Source organism: Aotus nancymaae, unplaced genomic scaffold (genome assembly GCF_030222135.1).
Source record: "Aotus nancymaae isolate 86718 unplaced genomic scaffold, 86718_ANA_hifiasm-v0.15.2.pri h1tg000008l, whole genome shotgun sequence".
Lineage (NCBI taxonomy): Eukaryota > Metazoa > Chordata > Mammalia > Primates > Aotidae > Aotus > Aotus nancymaae.
The window spans coordinates 37,815,749-37,836,810 of record NW_026988419.1 but is presented as its reverse complement, the minus strand read 5'-3'; the positions used below and the strand labels follow the sequence as shown (position 1 = coordinate 37,836,810).

Here is a 21,062-nt window from a genome sequence, read left to right as displayed (position 1 = left end):
GTCAGAAAAGAAATGAAATTTAGCCCAGGCGCGGTGGCTCACACTTGTAATACCAGCACTTTGGGAGACAGAGGCGGGTGGATCACTTGAGGGCAGGAGCTTGAAAACAGCCTGGCCAACATGATGAAAGCCCATCTCTACCAAAAAATACAAAAATTAGCCAGGCGTGGTGGCAGGTGCCTGTCATCCCAGCTACTAGGTAAGGCAAGGCAGGAGTATCACCTAAGCCTGGGAGGCAGAGGTTGTAGTGAGCCGAGATCGTGCCACTGCACTCCAGCCTGGGCAACAGACTGAGACTCATCTGGGGTGGGGGGGAGGGGGAAGAAAGAAAATTAAAAAAAAAAAAAAGATAAGGGATATGGAGACCAAGGTTCTTATTATGCAGATGAAGCTTCCAGGTAGCAGACTTCAGAGAGAATAAACTGTAAATGTTTCTTATCAGACTTTAAAAGATGCCAGATTTTTAGTTAATTCTCTCCTGAATCAGGGATGAGACTTGGAAAGGGAAGGGGATTCTCTACAGCAGGGATCCCCCAACCCCTAGTCTGGTTCCGGTGCATGGCCTGTTAGGAAAGGGGCTGCACAGCAGGAGGTGAGTGTCAGGCAGTGAGTGTTACTCCCTGAGTTCCGCCTCCTGTCAGATCGGTGGTGGCATTAGATTCTCATAGAAGCACAAACACTATTGTGAACCGTTTATGTGAGGGCTCTAGGTTGTGTAGTCCTTATGAGAATATAACTAATGCTTGATAATCTGAGGTGGAACAATTTCATCCAGAAACCATCCCTTACCCTCATCTGTGGAAAAATTGTCTTCCAGAAAACTGGTCTCTGATGCCAAAAAAGTTGGGGACTGCTGCTCTACAGAATGTAGATATTCCAGATATTTTCCACAAGAGACAGTTTTGCAAGGCCATTTCAAAATATGTCAGAGAAATGTATTTTGGAGAAAAATACCTTGAATTCTTTCAGAGCCTGCTATCTCATGTTGGTATCTACAAAGCGTCTCTTCCATCTGTCTTAAGGTCTGTTTTAATGTTAATGCTGGTCATCTGTGCCTGAATTTTTTTTTTTAATTAGACAGAGTCTTGCTCTGTCACCCAGGCTGGAATGCAATGGCAAGATCTCAGCTCACTGTAACTTCTGCCTCCTGGGTTCAAACAATTCTCCCTGCCTCAGCCTCCTGAGTAGCTGGGATTACAGGTGCTTGCCACCACGCCCAGCTAATTTTTGTATTTTTAGTAGAGATGAGGTTTTGCCATGTTGGCCAGGGTGGTCTTGAACTCCTGACCTCAGGTGATCCACCCACCTTGGCCTCCCAAAGTGCTGGGATTACAGGCGTGAGCCACCACACCTGGCCTGTGCCTGAATTTTAAAGTGAGGAGAGTATCATGAGGCATGTCCAACCATCCATACCCATCATGCCCGGAACTAGTGTTTCAGGTTGACTTTGGAATGCCCTTGGCAAAGAAGAGGTGTCCATTCAGTTAGTTGGGAGGCTTAAAATTTTATTTTTGGTTTACAGCCTCTCTAGGCATAGCTTTGTCTAAAGCAAACTTTTTGACCATGTAAAAGTAAGAGTTTACCTCATAGATGTCTTCTTTTGTAAAGTGTTTGTTCATATCCTTCGCCCACTTTTGAATAAGTTTGTTTGGTTTTTTTTTGTAAATCTGTTTTAGTTCTTTGTAGATTCTGGATATTAGCCCTTTGTCAGTTGGGTAGATTACAAAAATTTTTTCCCATTCTGTTGGTTGCTGGTCAGTTGTGGGGGGCTAGGGGAGGAACAGTGGCAGGTGGGGAGGGTGGGGAGGGATAACATGGGGAGAAATGCCAGATATAGGTGATGGGGTCATGAAGACAGCAAACCACCTTGCCATGTATGTACCTATGCAGCAATCCTGCATGATCTGTACATGTACCCCAGAACCTAAAGTACAATTAAAAAAAAAAAAAGAGTTTAAACTGGAGATGAATTTAAGGAAGGGTCTTTTTTTTTTTTTTTTTTTGAGACGGAGTTTTGCTCTTGTTACCCAGGCTGGAGTGCAATGGCGCTATCTCGGCTCACCGCAACTTCCACCTCCTGGGTTCAGGCAATTCTCCTGCCTCAGCCTCCTGAGTAGCTGGGAATACAGGCACGCACCACCGTGCCCAGTTAATTTTTTGTATTTTTTTTAGTAGAGACAGGGTTTCACCATGTTAACCAGGATGGTCTCGCTCTCTTGACCTTATGATCCACTCACCTCGGTCTCCCAAAGTGCTGGGATTACAGGCGTGAGCCACCGTGCCTGGCCTAGGAAGGGTCTTTATCATTAGTTATTACTAATCTTGATCCATGGAAAGAACAACTGAGTTTGAAAGGTCTGATTTCTTAGAATTAGTCATGTTCTTTATAGATTTCATTAAAGACTCTTAACTTTGTTGTGTATGGTAACTGTTTTCCTCTCTGTAAGAGGGAAAGCCAGGTTTATGATATGGACTTCCTTTTGCAACTGCTAAAGATTGAGGTATGAAGTGTGTTTCTTATATTCTCTTTTGTATTAATAGTTGGTTCTTTTCTAATCTTCTGAGGGGCAAAAAGACCCTTGGATTTACTGTATCATGTCTCACAAAGGTAGACTGGTTACATTTAAAATTTTAGATATGTGAACAAATTGTGGCTGAAGCAGTATGAATAAGCTAAACAATGAAAGGTAAACCATTTACACATAATTCAGTACCTCTCTTTCCCCCAGGTACTGAAAATAATTTATACTATTTTTATAGTTCAGATGAGTTTCTTTATGAATCAAATGAGGTGGCTGGAAAAAGAAAATGTCTTACTCTTTCAGAAGGTTTTATCATTCTAACATAGTAGAAATTCTTTACCCTAAAATATTACTTGTATATAAAACTGGTAAAAATAAAATGAAATTTATATAGTGATATTGTTGCTGTAGTGTCCATTATTTAACTCAGCAGGTGATTTTGTGTAAGCCTGAAAGTTATTTTCTGAGATTCCTTTTCTTAGGAGAAAAAATAATATGCTAGTGTGCAGATTAATCATTTATCCTATTTGATAATTTTCCTTGAAAATCTGCCCAAATCAGTGTATATACACTTGGATGTATATGAATGTTTGGGTGAGTTTAAAAAGTGGTAGGAGATATAGTTTCCATTTTCAAGTTACTTACCACATAGTTTTCTATAGGGATGACATTCAAAATGTGTAACAATTAGTAAAGAATATGAACCAACCAATTAGAATGGGAGTGACTAATAAGAGCTGGGTCCAAAGGGCTCTATCTTAGCCAGGTGTTAACCCACTAGTTCCTAAGATGTGGAGGTCTGGGAATCTTGAGAGGAAGGACTGGTATAGGGGTGGGAAGCAGGGGGGAATACCACTCAAGAGTTGCAGCTGTTAACCAATTTGCATGGAAGTATTTCAGTATTTGATCAATTGATTCAGCCTTACCTGTGTGTACCAGCTGAACATTAGCTACCGACTCCAGCTCGGCCATAGAGACCCCCACCCAGGCAGTGCTGAAGGCATTAAGAAGCAGACACCCAAACAGAACAACAAAGTGGGACTATGCAGTGGGGGCCAACAGCCTTCCCAGCTGAGAGCCTCAGGGGCTGACAGTATTCCAGGCTGAAGACCTCGAGCAGACGCTGACCCTCGCATTTATTCTCTCTGAACAGGTGATTATTATTAACAAACAGATGTTCGGTATTTTCTCATAACATAAAAATATACCAAGTAGGCAGCTGGTGCTTGCTTACCACTGATCACAGGCAAATTTAAAAGTATTCTCCACGAGGGAGCCACGGAGGCAGGGTCAGATGTTCTGTGCTTAAAGAATTGTTTTAACCGGTGTATGATATTTAGATATTGTCCTGCCAATTTAGAATGCCCCAAGTAGTTTTCTACGGGGGTCTGGTGGGGGTGTGGGTATGGGTGGGGGATGGGGGGGCGACTAGGTTTTCCTTGCCATTGTTCTTCCTAACAAACAATATATTTTATCGTACACTCAGCATTTCTCATTCATACACTTAGCGTTTCTCAGCAACTTAACATTGCTCAATAATTAGCCTTGCATATCTATTACTAAAAAAGCAGAGTAGGTGCCCTAAAACATAAGGAATGCAAGTGCTCTATCTTACTGATGTTTGAAAGAAAAGTTATGTATGTTTTAAGGATGTTGATAATAATGTGTTCAATAAAATAATTATGATCCATAAAATAACAGGCTAATTTGAATGCTTCTTATCCTTTTCACACAAAGGTTGTACTATAATGATTTTATGAACTCTAAGGACTTTAGTTCTAGGATGAACCTCAGAATATATTTAAAACAATCCCCTTAACTTATCCATGAATCTGAGGACCACAGCCATTGTCCCACATTTAGTGGCAATGGCGAGACTTGAAACTAGGACTCAGGCTTAATCTATTTCCTCCACAACTGAGAACTTCTCCCTTTGTTTTTTTGTTTTTGTTTTTTGCTGTAAGTTTATTCAATGCAAAATAATCTTCTCCAATTTTTGCTGAAGTGATTGACCACGTCCACGACCAAATGCACCTCTAAACTAAAATTTGGTTGCTGACCCAGCCTCAGCCTCGGCTTTCTTATCGGCACCAGGGGTCATAGCACTCCGTCTGTTGGTATATGTCGGCTTCCCCTCTTGTGAGTCTTGCAGGCCGCTCACCCTCGAGGCCTGCCCGTCTCTGGACCGCTGCAGCGTAGGGTGGCAGGCACAGTCTCCAGGGGTGGATGATGGTAATCACGGAGGTACTGGATACCCTCATTGGTAAGGCACCAGTAGAAATGTCTCCAAGCAAACTGTTCCTTCACGTAGCCTCGGGACTTGAGAGACTGCATGGCCTTCATGACATGAAGGTTGGGCACATTCTTGTCTGCCAGCTCGGGGTGCTTAGGCATCCTTCTCGGCCACCATGACTCCCTCCTTAAAAAGGAGTTCATAAATGGCAATCCGATTCTCCTTAGGCATCAACATCTCGGCGGCTGTAGGCTCCTGGGCGGGGGCCCGGACTGGAAAGGAAGGCGGACTCCCCCTTTGTAGGCAGGAGTGAGGTCCACAACCTGGCTTTACAAACAAGGAAAAGGGGATATGAGTAGTTCACTGTCCTAAACTATGCATGGCACTCAGTGGGCATTTATTAAGCACCATTTTCGTTGTTTCGGATGTTTTCTGTAGAGATACAAAGCAAAAAATAACCTTCTTTCATGAAGGAATAATATGCAGGATAGCAGGACAATCTAGCCGTCCATACTAAATGGGTTTGGAAATTCCAGCCCTCTTCTCTACCTGTTCTGTGATACCAGGCAATTTAAAGTCTTGTGTGCTTCAGTTTCCTACCTCACCGTGTTATGGGGATTAAATTAATATATATGTAAAGCACTTGGGGAGTACCTGACACACTGAAGCCTGCGATTACTGCTGTTCATGGTTTTATGCACTCTACTAGACACCAGTAAGGCATCCCCAGAAGTCGCTCTATTAAGTATATTCTGCTTGGATACTGAAACCCAGGCACCCCAGGCAGAATGCAGATAAGCCTCAACATGTGGATTAAGAGCCAGGAAGCAGAGTAATGAAGCAAAGTAAGATGTCCAGAGTCAAGTCACCTTTTAAGATAATGTGGGTTGGTGGTTGGTTGCTTAAGAGGGGAGGAGACCATTTAGATGGGAGGTATGGTGTGAGCAATGGAATCTGGGCAAGAATGAGCACGGTGTAGGCAGAAGTTCATGGAAATGCTTGGCTGGAGCAGGATTTTTTTTTTTTTTTTTGTCAGAGTGTTAAGAAATAATCGATCAATTGAGGAGTAGGCGGGTGAAGATCTTGGAAAGTTGCAAAAAGCCTCGAGAATTTCTCTAAATGCATTACGTTCTCAGGACTCAACTTTTTCTTTTAGGCTTGGAAGACCCGCAGTAAGTGTGCCTTAGAATTGAACGGGTGGGAGGGGGAGCTATGCAAAACATCCTCACTTAGCACTAAATAAAGTTCGCTGTTGCCCTAAGCGACTGAAAAGGTTACTTTAAGGGGGCGGGATTAACTGAACAAAGATGCTTAACTCGAACACAGATGAACATTCCAGTTGATCACTCTGAGGCTTTTTGGCTAAAGCGTTTGCGTTTGGAGCTTCCATTACTCATCCGCCTTGCCCAAGGCCTCAGCACTGACGTGCTAAGCCAGGAGAAAAGGCGAATGATAAAGGGCGTTCCACGCATGCGTTAAGAAGCCGCCCCAACTCCCCCGCAGCCTCGTTTCTTGGAACAAAACTATCGCGGAGCCACAGAACTCCGCAGTTTGCGTAGAGTTGAATTTCCTATTGCTCGGGCGATGTGTGGAATGCGCGAGTAGTGCGGCTCCTTTACGCAAGCGGCGTTATCCGATGCGAGGGGCTAGATGGCGCGTGTACGCCCATAGCGTAGCACCCATAGGCGGACGGGGTGCGGCTGCGCAGGGAGCTGAGTGGACCTTATACGCCGGTAGCGTAGCAGGGTGTCTGGCGCGCGGGTTCTTGCGACGCAGTTAGCGCAGTCGGCTTTGATGAATACACGATTTGGTGCAGCCGGGGTTTGGTACCGAGCGGAGAGGAGATGCACACGGCACTCGAGTGTGAGGTAACTATAAAACCCCGATTTGTTTACATTCCCTCCCCCAGAACCGGCCCCGTGCGCGGCGGAGCCTGCGAGTCCCGGGACAGCGTGGGGGTAGAAAGGCAGAACAGAACCGGGGAGTCGGGGCTGGGTCTCTCAGGGATCCAGGCGCTGGGGTTCCCGCAGCTGCTGCAGTCGGCGGCGGCGAGCCGAAGCAGAGCGCGTGGTGGGCAGCGTGTGGGGCGCCGCTCCTCCTCGTGTGCGCTCTGGGCTGCCGCGGGCCGCGAGGTCGGGAGCCGGCGGCGTCCACTCCGTGTGCGGAGCCCCGCGCCCCCCTCAGCCTCCTGTGGAGGTTGGCAGAGCCTCGCGGGCCGCGCCTGGGGTGGGGGAGTGACCGCTGGGCGGGCGGCGGCAGTTAGGGGGCTGCGCGCGGGCCGGGGGTGGCGTCGCCGGCGCGGGTGGGCGAGCGAGGCTGGGGGAATCTGTAGACAGGTCTTTGGGGGCTTGGCGACGAGCGCCCCGGTTGCTTCCAATGCCCTCCTCCCCTCCGGTCTATAATGGGGTGAGGGGACCCCAGGATGGAGCCTTGGCGCCGCTGTTCCGGACCGAGGCTAACGGACGGCGGTGCCTCTGCTCCTACTAGTTTTCTCCCGGACCAACCGAAAAGCCGAGACGGAGCGCGGGGGAGTGAATATCTCGGCCTGTTAGGGGGTCCCTGGAGCTGAGGGCGAGGGTGGGGCCGGGCTGGTGGGACCGGCCGGGTGGACCGGAGGTGGCGCGGCCGCCCGGCTTTGTTCCGGAAAGCCCTTAGGTGGAGAGCGATGTGGGGCGCGGCAGGGGGAGCGCGTAGGGGAACCTTCGCGCACCGCCTCTCCGTCTCTGGGAATCGGCTGAACTCCTTGTCTCTCTTGGGGGTCCCCCGAACGCCCCAGCTAAGAAGCGGGGGCCTTGCCAGGGCGCGAACGACATGACGTTCAAGGTCTTCCTGTGGCTTCTGTAAAGAAACGTTCACGTGGGAGCCTGTCCACAAAGGCTGTCCTAAGGATCTGGCACGAGGAAGAAATATCACTGCAGAACCTGAAGCCCTCCGTTGGAAGGGTCGTAAACTCGAGTACCTATTCTGCGTAACAGTGGCACAAAACACATAAGTTAGAGAAAAAAAAAAGTGTGGTAGGTTATCCTTCCTTTTTTTTTTTTTTTTTTTTGTCTTTATGCTTTTTGCTGTTAAGTCTTCTAGTTTTATTGGAACTGAATCATTCTTGGAGCAAAACTAGAATGTAATAGGTTTATATTTCCTTTGTGTTTTCTTTTTGGATATGTATCTAAATTGTACATAATTAAGAACAAGCAAGTAATGGAAAAGCTGGAGAAGTAGAATTTAGTTCCTTCTTAGTATGCAGTTGAAAGCCTCAACTCCAAACTTCTGTGTATTGTTTTATATTAGGACTGTATCGTACAAATATTTGAGCACCTTAGTATGAATCAGTTACTTTTTCTAGAACTTGGGGATCCATGCCAGACAACGCACATTCTACAGACACTGGTTACTCCAGTGGCTCCTTACTGGAAACATGCATGATATCAGTGATAAGTGCTGTGAAGAAAATAAAACAATGATGTGCTGGTAGGGATTTTTAATTTTTTCGTGTGGTGAACCACAGAATGATGGTTTTAAATGTATGAAATACATAGAATTGCAACAGAAACCAGTTATATTGAACTAGTTATGAAGATAATAAATATTTGTGACTTCTATATTTTAGCAAAGCATTAATTATCAAGAGCAGTGACTGGTCTAACAATTTCAAACTAGTGAGAACTGTAAATGATCTTTAAAGAATTTAGCTTAAATTTAATCTCAAATTCCTATCAGGTACTTCACATCACTGTAATTTTTGCCTGCATTCGTAACTGAAGAGATAACTAAATGTCAGAGGTTAATTAAAATAGAGATTTGTCATTTTATTTCCTGTCCATATTCACAAACATTCAGAATTCTGTCCATAAACCCTTGGATAAGAACCCCCGTGCAAGAATGACTTTTGTGCTACTTTAAAATAAATTGTTAGGGAATACCTCATAGGAAATGACATCAATAATACATTGGATGATAACCTGTATTAGTTCTTCCTGTTACTAATTTAAATTCCACTAACAGGTTGAAAGCTAACACGGTCCTTCCCTTTTTTTGAGCACCTGATTTGAAGTACTTGGAGAAGGCCTCAAGTGGAGTATGCAAGTACTAACCTAGGGGTTGTGCCTTCTTTTGAAAGTGAATTTTGGAGAAGATAGAATGTAGTATTATAGCAAGGAAAATTCATCTGGGATGATAATTTGCTTTTGATTGGATACGTTTACCTTGTTAATATTCTGTTCACCCCACCCTTCTACCCTCAATGTTGACCAATACTGGAAAGAATTTAGGACTTTGGAGTGAAATTTTAAAGGTTCAAAACCTTGATCTATTAATTAGTTTGCTTACCTTGAGTGAGTTGCTTATCTTAATCTTCTTTTTGACCTTCAAGTACAAAAACTCTACTTATGGATTTACTGTGACCATTAAATGAGTTAATGAACCAAAAGGCTGAAAATGATACTGAATTGATTTTACCTTTTTTCTACGTACAGATGTTTCAGTTCTTTAATTAGCAGTTAAAAGACTACGTCCTTTTTTCTCCCTCCACCCTCAGTTTGACTACCCCTAGAATGAGCTTTGATGGTCTCTACTGGGCCTTTGGGGGTACAGTTATTTTTGTTGTTTTTGTACTGTTACTTATAATACTCATGGATTTGTATCTGCCTCTCTTCCATTTTCTAATTTATAATCACATGTGCATCTTGTTTTCCCTGCCAAACTAAATTTCTTGTTGGGGGAGTGCATACTCCCCCAATTTTTTGTCACATACTGCTTATGACACATGAATATGCAAAGCTTGTCAAGCTCTTTAAGTTTAAAATGCTAATGGGGTGAAACAGAATTTAAATTTACCGTTATGCTTTGGCTGAAAGTGTCAGCTTGTATGTATATAATGCTTACCTCAGTATTGGAAATGCTATGAGTTTTGTATCAGAAGGACATTATTACTAGTGCATTTTAAAGTGATACCAGTCATAGTTGTAAAAGAAAGTACACAATGGGAAATGGAAGAGAAATGTAGGCAATCAAAACAGAAAAGTGGTTTTTTTCCTTTATAACAGAAGTTTTATAATCTTGTCATCTTTCACATAAGTGTAATTCTCATTAAAAATATGCTAAAGCTTAAAGTTTGCAAGACTGCCCAGTCTAAACCACAACAGTTTGATGCTGCCCCCTAGCGTTTGATTCCCTTCACCTTTTCCTAAAACAAGAGAGTGTTTAAATTACAATTAGATTTCCTTAGTGCTATAAATCAGGTCTGTTTTAAGGTTTCCTCTGGCCAGTTAGTGTTGCTAATAAGATGGACGTAAGTGTTTTTGAACTGGTTAATTCTGATTGCTTTTAGCTCCGAGTTTTTCAAATGGGGAGAAGTTTGGGTGGAGATAGAACAATAACCAAGTTACCTTGCCCTGAAAGAGAAATGAACAATAACCAAGTTACCTTGCCCTGAAAGAGAAATATATATATATATATATGGGATTGCTTTCAAAATGGGAAGAGGGTAATATATTAAAAGGTGTTTTGAAGTTAGCTGTGTAAATAACAGTAATTTTATTTATTGAATCTGGGCTTTTTCTTATCTTGAATGATGTAAAAAAATCTTTCTAGATTAACTTAGTTCCATATAACTTTGTTTGCTTTGACTGTACTAATAAAGTTTGAAAGTGTTAAATTTACATTGTGAACTTTTTTTAAAATTCGAATTTATTATGAACTATGACTTTTATAGAATGATTCTTGAAAAACAGTCTCAAGGACCTCTTCATAGCCACAAGATTTCCTTTTTTTAATCACAATGTTTTATATGAATACTGTAAAGAAACCCAAGTATTCAGTTTACACACGGATATTATGCCACTATATACCACGTCACAAAGGCAGTGAACACATAACATTCTACAAAATCTACAGAAAGGGGCCGGGCGCGGTGGCTCAAGCCTGTAATCCCAGCACTTTGGGAGGCCGAGGCGGGTGGATCACAAGGTCAAGAGATCGAGACCATCCCGGTCAACATGGTGAAACCCCGTCTCTACTAATACAAAAAATTAGCTGGGCATGGTGGCGCGTGCCTGTAATCCCAGCTACTCAGGAGGCTGAGGCAGGAGAATTGCCTGAACCCAGGAGGCGGAGGTTGCGGTGAGCCGAGATCGCGCCATTGCACTCCAGCCTGGGTAACAAGAGCGAAACTCCGTCTCAACAAAAAAAAAAAAAAAAAAAAAAAAAAAAATCTACAGAAAGGATTTTCTATAGTCAGTGTAAATGCTAAGGTTTTAGGTTTTATTCAGATTATACCAATATCTGAATAAAATGGTATTTTAATAAATAGTATTTTAAACTTTTTTAATATCCTCTATAAGTTTTATGGGTAGGCTACAGGATGACTTTTAAGTTTTTCTAAAATAACCAAATACATTCTTAATAAAAATTACTGGAATGCTTAAAAGTATATTTAGTAGGTATAAAGAAATGTAGAACCAAAATTACAGTTTAAAATAATAGTATGTATTTATTTAGAGACAGGGTCTTGCCATGTTGCCCAGACTGGTCACAAACTCGGGCTTGGGCCATCCTCCCATCTCAGTGTCCCAAAGTGGTAGGATTACAGGCATGAGCCACCATGCCCAGCCAGTAATATTATTTCCAAATTGACTGCTTAGGAGACCACATACAATGTTCAGACATGTTAGGACACAATTTATTGTATCTCATCAATAATTCTGTGTCAAGTGCTATTTTTCTATCAGAACATAAGGGTTTTTTTGGATTGCCAGATATAAGGAATTGGATATTTAATAGATTTTTAATGTTAGATTTTATGTTAAAAGATGTTAGAATAGGATGCTACTGGTGATACAGGTTTGCAGGCTTGTTCAAATAAAAGGACAAAATCTAAAATCTTGTTCAAGTAGTGTTTATTTTCACAATCCAAAAGTTACAATTACCTACTTTCATAATTTTATAATTACTTATCACTTTTAGGTACTGCTGAAAGGGAGGTATCAGATAATACTTTTTTTTTATTTGTTTACCCTGACCTGCTAAAAATACTTACTCTTGTATTAATATTTCTAATAGGCATCAATTTTACCCATGTATGTACTGTACTTTGAGGGACCATCCATCCCAGTAAGATTTTTAGGGATTAGAAAAGGAAGAATGTTATAAGATGTATCCTTATTCATGTAGGACAAGAAGTATTATAAGAACTGAACTACGAAAGGTTAATATTTTTTTAATCCTCTATAATTAAGATTTAATCAGTGATATCATTTTAGGTTTTAGGTTTATTTTCATTCAATATAGGAAGGAGAAAAAAATCACTTTTCATCTAGTATGATCACAAAGATATGTATCCTACTGTGCTGTTTTTTTTTTTTTTTTTTTTTTGAAAAGACAGTGTCTCTTTTCCCCAGGCTGGAGTGCAATGGTGAGATCAGGGCTCACTGCAGGCTTGACCTCCTGGGCTCAGGTCATCCTAACTCAGCCTCCCTAAGTAGCTGGGACTATAGGTGCATGTGCCACCAAGCCTGGCTAACTTTTTGTATTTTTTTTTTTTTTTTTCTAGAGACAGGGTTTCACCATGTTGCCCAGGGTGGTCTCAAACTCCTGGACTCAAGTGATCCACCTGCCTCGGCCTCCTGAAGTGGTGGGATTATAGGCATGAGCCACCGTGCCCAGCCTGTGCTATTACTTTAATATCTATAAATAAAAAGAAGCAATTTCAGATATGCCTTGCCTTCCCCCTTTAGACTCTTCACTTTTTTGTATTTGAATTGTTGGATTTTAAAATAGTGGTTTTCCCTACAGTTGTCTGCTGGATTGATACTTTTTTAAAAAATGTGTAAATTTTTTTAATTTTGCTGGATCAGCAAACTATGGGCCAAATATCCCTGCTTCTGTAAATTGTTGGAACAAAACTTATTAATGTATGTATTGTCTATAGCTGCTTTTGTGGTAACATATTTTAGTAGAAAAATGTTCAGTCAAATGATCAATTCATAGGTAATATGAGTTCTCAGGTGTTCTTTACATAACATAGAAGCTTTTTCTCTCTTTCCACCTTTCCATTTTTCCTTTACAGAGTGAATTAATTATGCTTTATTATGCTTGAAGTTGGAAAAGGAATGTATAGCCCTTGGCCTTAAACTGTGGGTTACCACCTAACCGTCACACTGTACTACTTACGTAGCTCTCTAACAGTTTACCTTTTCCAATTGAAAAGCTGATTGTGTCTTCCTTGTAACTCTAGCAGAGCAGGAAATGGATATTTTTATGCTGCTTATGTCTCAGGTCCTCTCTCCCTTCCTCTTTCTCTCCTCTCTTTCCACTCCCCTCATAAAGCAATTCAAAACTGCATGCTTACAGGCCTGTGAACAAACATTTTTGTATGTTAACTCAGTGCACTTATACTGAAGATGACTCCTTATATGATTTTCTTTGCAAATAAAGAAATATACTTTGCACTATGTTATAGAAGAACATAGCTTCTTGATGAAAGGGGCTATGGAAAGATTGATTTACATACTTTATCAATATAAATGGAATAATACATGATGTGTTATTACGTAAAATGAGATCAGTAAAACTATAAGAAAATACCTTACATAATCATAAAATAGTACAATATATACATAACATGTATTCTATGTATGTATACATTTTAAGGCAATGAGATTAGGTTTTCTATTCCCATACCTTGTTAGAAAAGCATGTCACCTGACTTCATAATTTTTTAATGTTTGGAATATACTATTTTTAAGATTTGGGTTTTTTTTTTTTTTTTTTTTTTGAGACGGAGTTTCGCTCGTTACCCAGGCTGGAGTGCAATGGCGCGATCTCGGCTCACCGCAACCTCCGCCTCCTGGGTTCAGGCAATTCTCCTGCCTCAGCCTCCTGAGTAGCTGGGATTACAGGCACGTGCCACCATGCCCAGCTAGTTTTTTTTTTTTGTATTAGTAGAGACGGGGTTTCACCATGTTGACCGGGATGGTCTCGATCTCTTGACCTCGTGATCCACCCGCCTCGGCCTCCCAAAGTGCTGGGATTACAGGCTTGAGCCACCGCGCCCGGCCAAGATTTGGGTTTTATGCTGTTTCAGGAATATAGAAGTTATTAAACCAAAGAGAAATAAGAAATAAGTAAATTGTATATTAGAACAGAAAAAAGATTTGGGTTTTAAATTAGGATAGTCTAATTTTTTCTTTTTTTTTTTTTTCAATTTTTATTTTAGATTCAGGGGGTACATGTACAGGTTTGTTACCTGGGTATATTGTGTGATGCCGAAGTTTGGGGCATGAATGATCCTGTCACCCAGGTACTGAGCATAGTGCCCAACAGTTAGTTTTTCAACCCTTTCCCTTCTTTTTCTCTCCCATCTTTTTCCAAATAAAGTGAATAATTGAATGTATTTAACATCCTATGAAAGCACATACAGTGTACATTTAAAGTTTATTTTTAAGAAAATAATGCTAGCTAAAAATCAGAAAGGTATGCTAAAGTTAAATAACTGAAAGATATTAAGAAAAAAGTGTTCTTTAAATTCACTGTAAATATAATTTCATGGGATATATAATTTCTAAAATCTTAAGTCTTCTTCTATGAAGATTTTTGCCTAAACACCAGTACTTAATGTTTTTTAGTTAACTGATATATGTGAAAGTGTTGGATAAGTTCAACTGACATTTTCCTTTTTCCTAAAAAAGAAATAGATGTTACAAGTCTTCTTAGTTCTTTAGAAGTTGTATTATTTTTAATTATAGCCTTTTTTTAAAAAAGAAAATACACATTAAAATATGGGGGGGAATACTTTTAAAATTTAACAGCAGTCATAGAAGAAATTGTAAACGTTAAGTTTCATTGCATGTACATGAAAACATCTAAAACATCATCAAAATAAAAAGGAACATCATAGAACTGAAGAGTTTTTGCAGAAAATGTAACCTAGTCATGTTATATAAAAGCTCATGTATGTTGGAAAAAATACTGAGACATCAGGAATAGCTTTTTTTTTTTTTTTTTTTTCCAGACAGAGTTTTGCTCTTGTTGCCCAGGCTGGAGTGCAATGGTGTGATCTTGGCTAACTGTAGCCTCTACCTCCTGGGTTCAAGCAATTCTCCTGCCTCAGCCTCCCAAGTAGCTGGGATTACAGGCATGTGCCACTGTGCCAGGCTAATTTTGTATTTTTAGCAGAGACGGGGTTTCTCCATGTTGTTCAGGCCGGTCTCAAACTCGTGACCTCAGGTGATTCGCCTGCCTTGGCCTCCCAAAGTGTTGGGATTATAGGCACAAGTCACTGTGCCCGCCAGGAATAGCTTTAAAAATATAAATTAAAAATTAAGATCTTTATTTAAAAATTTATGATACTTAGTGCCAGTGAGAGTGCTGTGATCATACTGCTGGTGGCAGTATAACCAAGCTTAATTTCTCTAGAAACCAATTTGGAAAGTAAGTATGTGACAAAACCTGAGAAGTGTTAAAATTTTTGTAGTTTTTCCCCATATTTTGGAATTCATTCAAAGCAAGTAAAGATAATGGCACAAATTGGAATTAAAATGTTTGCATATTATTAAAACTGCAAACAGGCTGGGTGCAGTGTCTCACCTGTAATCCCAGCACTTTGGGAAGTCAAGGTGGAAGGATCACTTAAGGCCAGGAATTCGAGACCAGCCTGGGCAACATAGTGAAACCACCATCTCTACAAAAAAAAAAATTAGCTGGTTGTAATGGTGCACGCCTATAGTCCCAGCTATATGGGAGGCTGAAGTGGGAGGATGGCTTCAGCCCAGGAATTTGAGACTTTACTGAGCTGTCATTGCACTGCTGCACTACAGCCTGGGCAACAGTGAGAACCTGCCAAAAAATATATATATATGTGTGTGTGTGTGTGTGTGTGTGTGTGTGTGTGTGTGTATCCATCCTGCAGACAAATGCTTTTGAAAATCTTAAAGCTAGAAGTAATTTATTTTCTTCCACATGTGACATTTTGTTGGTTTGCCAACTAAAATTTTGTAATTGCTAACTTTTAGATTTTTTTTCAGTGTTATACGTGGATATAGTTTAAAGAATCAGATAGTTCTGTGAAGTTTCTTGAGGGAAAAATAATCACTCCCCTGTCTCCTCCTCATATTCTTCTGCCTAGAGAGATAAGGAACCCCCTTTAGTTCCTTTAGTTGATTATTTTGCTATTCATTACCATGTCTCCAGATAACACATTCATTACTTGCAGCTGATTTTCACTTCTAGCCATTATCTGTTTAATGAAGAATGATTTCGTGTTCTTTTCACTTCTCTGCATACCTTCCCATTTACTGTACTCCAGTTTCTCAGTATAGTTTTTATTGTAATTTTGATTTAGAATGGTATTTGGTGTTACATTTTTATGTTATAAATGTTTTACAACTGTGCCATTGTAATAAATGACTACTTTTCCTTTCCTGCACAACTTTGTTTTTTCTGGCAATAATTTTCTTGGGTTTTTTTTTTTTTGTCCTTTTATTATGTATTTATGAAAATCTACCCCACCTCTGTGTTTCTGAATGTAGCTGTGTAAGAGGAATGCGGTCAAGACTACACTCAAGAATTTTACATAGTTTAAAAAAAGGTATTCGACATTTTAAAACTTGAATAAAGATGTTATTGGACTCGTAACTGATGGTAAAATTGGTAGTTTGCTAATGAAAATTAAGTAGTTTTGACATTTGGATTACATGTTTGTAAGAGCCTGCCAAATGGCTGAACTGAATCATATCACTTTGTTCAACAGTTAACAGGACCTTGATGGCGTAAAATAAAAGAACTAAAATTAATTGAACAGAAAGCTTCCATGTTGGGGAATAAGTAGCCTCTGTGTTGTCAGAAGCATCAAAAAAGTCAATGTTATAAAAAGATTGTCTTGGAGATTCTTTGATTATTTTTTTCCCCTGACCTCATGGAAAAGGATCATTTTAGCTGGCAGTTTTTACAACATCAAGCTGGTATAAAATCAAGGATGTGTAACAGTGACAAGACACTGAAAAAAGGAAGAGTGAGAATGCATGGAATAATAAAGATATAAGGTATTGCAGTAGTAGCTATTTTTAGAATAAAAACAACTGTCAGTGATGAGTGGAAAGAGAACAACAAGCTGTTGCTAGGCTGGAGAGTACAGTGGCACGATCACAGTTCACTGCATCTTCGACCTCCCAGGCTCAAGTAATCCTCCCACCTGAGCCTCCCATGCAGCTGGGACTACAGGCATGAGCCACCACACCTGGCTAATTAAAAAAAAAAAATTTCTATAGAGATGGGGTTTGGCCATGTTGCTCAGGCTGGTCTCAAATTTCTGGGCTCAAGCCATATGCCTGCCTTGGTCTCTGAAAGTGCTGAGATTACAGGCATGAGCCACTGCACCCAGCTAGTTAGTACTGTAAGTCTGTTTCATAATGAATGTAACTAAAATCGTAAAAATTTTAGTAGCTCCAAAAGATATCCCAATGACTGCATTTACTAATCTCAGATGTTTGTATTCACAATTAGCAGAACAGAGGTAGCAGTATTACAGGTAGCTTTCTCCAGTATGGTTCCAGGTTCCCTGTAATTAAAGGTTGAAAAGCAGAAATGCAGGTAGTTTTGACATTTGATGAGAAAATATAGGTTTGTACATGAATGTTTAGAATAAAGATAGATATGATGTGTTGTTGGTTAATTTGGTATCTTACATCAAGGCATAAATGTTTATATTCTCTCTCAAGTTAGTGAAACAGGAGGAGCACTGAATTAATACCCAAGCTCAATTAGCACGCACTTTTTATATGAATGAATCTCAGTGGAAACATTGGATTGCCTGAACTGTGCAATTTATTTGTTGGAAGAGTTGCAGTGCCATTCCAAACTAAATATAATTTCCAATAGATTAGATAGCTGGTGAAGTAGGGGGATGAAAAAGCAAACCATGAAGCTGTAAGAGGATTTTGTGGTCCCTGCTGAGAACTCATTACTGCAATACTTTTTATCCCTTGAAGAATTTTCTAATGCTAGTGAAACTGGTAAGGTGTGCCAGCTTCTGCTCGGATACTGGTGAATTGAGTGCCTCCTGTAATCTAGAGCAGGTCTTGGATGTGCTAATGATGCATGTGCTCTTGTAATATTTTTGTTACATTCTTTCCAAAGAGTCACAACAGAGACTCTTCCCCACCACCATATTTTTTATAATTTAAGTGAAAGATAATACCACATCTAATAACGGTAATACCTTAGGTTAATATACTTAATTGCTTTACAAAGCTGTTTCATATACATTTGTTTGATTGGTGGATAAATGTAGGTGTCATTTCTCCTGTTTTGCAGAGAGAAAACAGTGGCATTACTGGAAAAACTAGAGACAGGTTTCTGATTCCTGGTTCTATACTGTATACAAAATACTACATTTAATAGGTATACGAGAACTAGGGACAGAACTTAATTTATATTACTATTAATAGCTTGCACTTAAATATTAAATAACATTTAAATATTGCATATAATATAGGAAGATTAACGTATTTTGCTACTTAAAAATATGTAATTTTATTTGGTTCTTATAGTTACTATAAAATAGAAATTAACAGTCCTACTTTATAAGTAGTAATAAGATATACAGTGGTTAAGGGACTTGCTCAAGGACTTATAGCTAATAAATGGCAGAGTCAGATCTCTAAGTGAGATCTTTGACTCCTAGAATAATCTATCCTCACTATGCACAGAGTCTCATTGCTTCTCCTTCATTGTTCTGTTTGCCATTATTGAATCACAGAAGGAAATCAAATTGATATTTGACAGCCTACAGTGCTGTTAAGATAAAGTTCGATAAAGCTATTCAATCATATAAGTATCAGCTGTGTTTATATGACTGCATATATAAGTAAAACTGATTTCAACCATTTAAAGTAGTCCTGTAATGAAACTTTTAAAAAATGAAGTCCTTTATGAAATTAGGAAACTGTATATACATTTATTGAATAGATTTTTACATTAAGTTTATTTAAAGCATGACATGTTATCCAGGATGAAGGTTTAGTGATTAACCTTTGGTTTTGTAACCAGATTTGCAGCTTGGGCTCCGGGTTCAGGTTCTTGGCTTCCCTCGCTCTAAGAATTGAGCAGCAGTTTATTGAGCAAGTGAAAGTAAAAGCTTCCACAGCCTGGAAGGGTAGAAGGGGGCCTGAGAGGGTTGCTGTTGATGGTCAGGTCTGCTGGGCTTATATACCCAAGTAATTCTAAGTTGCTGAGTGTCCCCTAGTCCTGTGTGGGGAGAGGACTTGTGACCATGAGTTACCTAATCGAATCACTCCTTTGTGTTGCTGAGTGTTTGCCCCCTAGTCCTGTGTGGTGAGGGGGCTTGTGACCATGAGTAACCTAATTTCTCCTTCTGGTGGTGGTTTCCTAGTTTCGGTGAACTTGCAAGCAGTATTGGAATGTGGTTGAACAGCTGACTGATACTTTGAACACAGCCTTCTGATATGGTTAAAGTACCCATGTTGACCTTTTCCTATATTAAGATTTCCAAAAGGTTCCCCATTGATCCAAAAGGTTTTATTCCCTCAGTTTCTACCTCATTTACCTTCAGAATAGCAATCTGGAGCATTGAAAAAGCTTGCTTTAAAACCTTGCTAAGCAACTTATAGTATCTTTTCCCTATCATTGTTAGCATATTGTGTGTGTGCATGCATTTTCACACGCCAGTATGAAAGAAAGAATTGTGATACAGTATTAACTTCTGGTTCTTTCCTTTGGTCTTTATTTTCCTTTAAAAAAATATTCCCTAGAGTAAAAAGAGTTTTGTTTTGTTTTGTTTTGTTCTGTTTTTTGATTTAAATAAAATGAGTAGCTTGCATACAGGCAATAAATACTAAATTGATCGGGCCCATTGCGGTCACTTGCACCTGTAATCCCAGGACTTTGGGAGGCTGAGGCAGGCAGATCACCTGAGGTCAGGAGTTCAAGACCGTCCTGGTGAAACCCTGTCTCTACTAGAAAAAACAAAAATTAGCCAGGTGGGCATCTGTAATCCCAGCTACTCAGGAGGCTGAGGCAGGATGATGGTTTGAACCTAGGAGGTGGAGGTTGCAGTGAGTGGAGATCATGCCACTGTGCTCCAGCCTGGGCAACAGAGTACAGAGTGACTCCCTCTCAAAAAAAAATTACTAAGTTGATCGGCTTCTCCGAGGCAGTAGGAACCTAGTGTTGGAACTAGGATTATTTTAGTATTTATCTGTTATTTTTCTTAGGTCAGACAGTCATTTTGTTAAGTAATCTAATTTTATTCACAATGACTTGTTTTTTTTCTATTGACTAAGTAGTATTAGGAGACAGTTTCTTTTCCCTTAAAAAAAAAAACTCATCTATATTTTAGCTGTGTTACTTTAATAAAAATCTCACAGTATTCTGGTTTTAAGGTATAAAAATATGATACTGTAGTAAAGAGCCCCTATCTTTCAAGTCAGAGGAATGCCACAGACTTGAAATATCAGCTTAATCACGTTGGATACCTTCTCTGGGTCTCGGATTCCTTGTACATAACATTATTTAGCTAAATATACCTGAGAATTTAAAAAATCTCAAACATTCTATATTTTTATTATGTTCATCTTTATGAAATAAAAGACAATCTAAGACAAAATATCTGTAGGAGGATTTATATAATGTTAGCCATTAGTATGTATTACTACTGAACTTGTTATTTAAGGTGTTTAATTTTATTAAAAATTTTTAAATTCATAACTTGGCATTTTATACATTTCGGAACTACAATACGAAGCCTGTAATTAAGGTTTTTGTAGGCTAGGCATGATGGCTTACACCTGTAATCTCAGCAGTTGGGAGTCTGAGGTGGGAGGATCCCTTGAGCCCAGGAGTTTGAGACCAGCATGGGCAACATAGTGAGACCTCATCTCTCTATGAAAAATAAAAATTTTTAAAAAGGTTTTTGTAAGCCTTTATAGGAGAAATTGCTATGGAGAATATCAACCCTAATTCCTTTTTTTGACAAAAATAGTGTATTATGTACAACATGTATTTTGAGATGTGTATATATTGTAGAATGTCTAAATTGAGCTAACAAATACATTATCTCTTTTTTTTTTGTGGTGAGAACATTTAAAAATATAAACCGTTTCACAAATTTGCATGTTGTTATCTTTGTTCAGGGGCTACGCTCATCTTCTCTGTATTGTGTCAGTCTTAGTATATGTGTGGCTGAAGCAAATACCCCAATTCCTTTCATTTAAGGATGTAGTTAACCTTTCTCTTAAGTATAACCATGTATTTTGTTAAACAGTGACTTTTTGTTACCAAAAATGCCCTTTTTGTTT

The 21,062-nt window shown here is 39.7% G+C and overlaps 1 protein-coding gene, 1 non-coding gene and 1 pseudogene across 5 annotated transcripts in view; 1 reads left to right on the top strand and 2 right to left on the bottom strand.

The window, feature by feature from the left end:
- The window catches only part of SLC39A10 (solute carrier family 39 member 10), a 167,813-nt gene that overhangs the window by 76,241 nt on the left and 70,510 nt on the right, over positions 1 to 21,062 (top strand). Inside the window, exon 1 of one of the 4 annotated variants that reach the window (XM_012454043.3) lies at positions 6,475 to 6,623. The exons of 2 other annotated variants lie outside the window; for them this stretch is intronic. The gene's annotated coding sequence lies outside the window, so the exon portion shown is untranslated. Of the gene's footprint in view, positions 1 to 6,474; positions 6,624 to 7,426; positions 7,770 to 21,062 lie in introns of those variants that run through there. One more of the 4 variants, XM_064373222.1, reaches the window with a different exon arrangement.
- Positions 4,492 to 4,992, bottom strand: LOC105712329 (small ribosomal subunit protein eS10-like; annotated as a pseudogene).
- LOC135273711 (U6 spliceosomal RNA) lies at positions 20,850 to 20,959 on the bottom strand. Its single transcript, XR_010341525.1, has one exon. It is a non-coding gene; the product is annotated as a U6 spliceosomal RNA (small nuclear RNA).